The sequence below is a fragment of the Lissotriton vulgaris genome, chromosome 1_1 (genome assembly GCF_964263255.1).
Source record: "Lissotriton vulgaris chromosome 1_1, aLisVul1.2, whole genome shotgun sequence".
Lineage (NCBI taxonomy): Eukaryota > Metazoa > Chordata > Amphibia > Caudata > Salamandridae > Lissotriton > Lissotriton vulgaris.
The window spans coordinates 1230075479-1230077780 of record NC_141685.1 but is presented as its reverse complement, the minus strand read 5'-3'; the positions used below and the strand labels follow the sequence as shown (position 1 = coordinate 1230077780).

The 2302-nt window shown below is 35.3% G+C and overlaps 1 pseudogene; it reads left to right on the top strand.

Annotated features, from left to right (window-relative positions):
- The first annotated feature begins 975 nt into the window (after nt 1–975).
- On the top strand, nt 976–1661 carry LOC147748918 (enhancer of rudimentary homolog pseudogene; annotated as a pseudogene).
- Nucleotides 1662–2302: the final 641 nt, after the last annotated feature.

The following is a 2302-nucleotide window of genomic DNA, read 5'->3' as shown; positions in this document are numbered from 1 at the left end:
CCTGAAACAAAAAAAATATTAAAATAAATTGACAATATGATTGCTAAAATACATCATTATAGAGCCATCTTTTAGAACTGGCAGAAGGGTTGCTGAAAAGAGTTATTTACTGTCTCTGTAAGACTACATGACTCCCAAAACCTATGTTTTGACACGAATATGAAGTATATAGGTCTCATGGTTCCTGAAATATTACATCAAATCTGCAACATATCCTCCATTTTTTAAAAAAGGTGTCCAAATATATTCGGCCCAGATCAAGAATGTTTACCAAAGCTAATTTACTTCTCTAATGACACAAAAACACAAATCAAAAATGAAAATCTCTGGACAATAATTCTTTTATAGAGGTATATCAAGGGGCCAGGACTAAAAACATGACAGTATGATTTCTTCCAACATTGGATTGTGAGATTAGAACCTATTTTCCAAAGGTCCTTCCCAGATAGCTGTAGAGGTATGAGGGGGGTAGTGAGCAGGGGTGATATATTGCATAACGTGAAATAAAATAAATGATAATTCTATCATAGGAGTCTAAAGTATTTGAAAATCTTCAGGTTGTGTGGTTCAAGTAATGTAATTATGGATGCTAAACACATTTTTAGGATAGGAATCTGATTTTTCACTCAAAACTGCCAACAATACTTATACAATAATATCTGTGGTTGTTTGGGAAAATCAAATTTTAAGGAACTTGCAATGTGGTAGTTTGGCTAAATATGGCTCCGTACCATTTGCCCGATAAATCTCTACTTCTGTGTGATCAAGAAAGCTATGAATGGTTTTGCCTGCCCAAAATGATATTACTTTATCTTTGTATAATTTTCAATGGCTTTCACTAAAGACGTTGTCAAATGTTATAGGTAGCACATTAAATTTGCAATTCATTGCTGGGAATTTACTCATAGCAAAATAGAAACAAAAATATTAGAAACAAACATATTAGGAACAAACAGAATAAGACCGCTAGTGATTCTTGCGCGTCTGATACCAACGACAGCGAGCTGCGCACCATGTCTCACACAATTCTTCTTGTTCAGCCCACCAAGAGGCCAGAAGGAAGAACATATGCAGACTATGAATCAACTGTTCGACTTCATCGACGACTTGGCTGATCTCAGCTATCTTGTTTACCGTGCGGACACCCAGACATACCAACCATACAACAAAGACTGGATCAAAGAGAAGATCTACGTGCTCCTGTGCAGACAGGCCCAACAGGCGGGCAAATGACCATGCTGACAGCACCACTAGCGTCCAATGGGAGGGGGGAGGCTTTGGGTGGGAGGTTGAGCCGGTATGTACAGCGTGTAGTAGCCAGTTTTGTATTATAGCAGTACAGTTTCCATTTTGTTCTCGCCCACGAATGACTTTTTTTTTTTTTAAGGGGAGGGTGATGAATGACTGTTTTTATTCCATTTTATCTTTCTATATTTAAAAGTTAAAAAAAGGGTTTAAAGTTGCAGCATGTTCCAGGTTTGTCTGAGGATTTAGAGCAGCTGGCTTTTATTTGGTTTGCCAACACCTCGCCTCTATGCCCTCACTCCTGAGTAAAGGGTATCTGTTTTGTAATTTGTCATCCTCCGAGTGCACCTCTTGAAACGTGTTGCAGAAGATGTTTTCTGGGTAAGAATAATAAAAAAACCCACTTAAAACCTTAAAAAAAAAGAATAAAGATTCAAACTAATCTATAACACTGATTTTATCTGGGAATCCTTTGTGCCCCATATAAATAGGGAGCTAAATACTGCATGAAAATAGGCCCTTTCATAAACAAATTGGTAGCAAATGAATAATAACTCATTATACATAACAATGCTTAAAATCATCTCAAAGTGCAGGTGTGTCTTTATCTTTCCAAGATACCCAGATGAACTGGGCAAATCCGAATTGCAAATCTAGAGGGGGGGACTGTATGAAAAAAACTGGTAGTAACATTTTGAAAATGTAAATATTACATTTGTAAAACAAGGAGTCTAACCAAACACAAGAACTAGAATTATAGTTTCATTGTTAGGTTATCACACAAATCTGCAGATTTCATAAATATTCTGTCAACCTAGCCATCATGTTCTAAGCAAGCTAACAGGAAATATCCATTGTGTGAATACACAAAATATTGAGTTTTTAATATCATGATACCAAAATATTGTGTCAAGAATATCGCTAGTACAAAATTATTCTGTCAAAAAACAGCATGATAATTTTTTGGTATATAATTTTAAATATTTAATATTGAATAGTTATAGAAAGTCACAAAAATATTGTTTTTGGTTACTTATTAGATAAGGTATTAATTTCA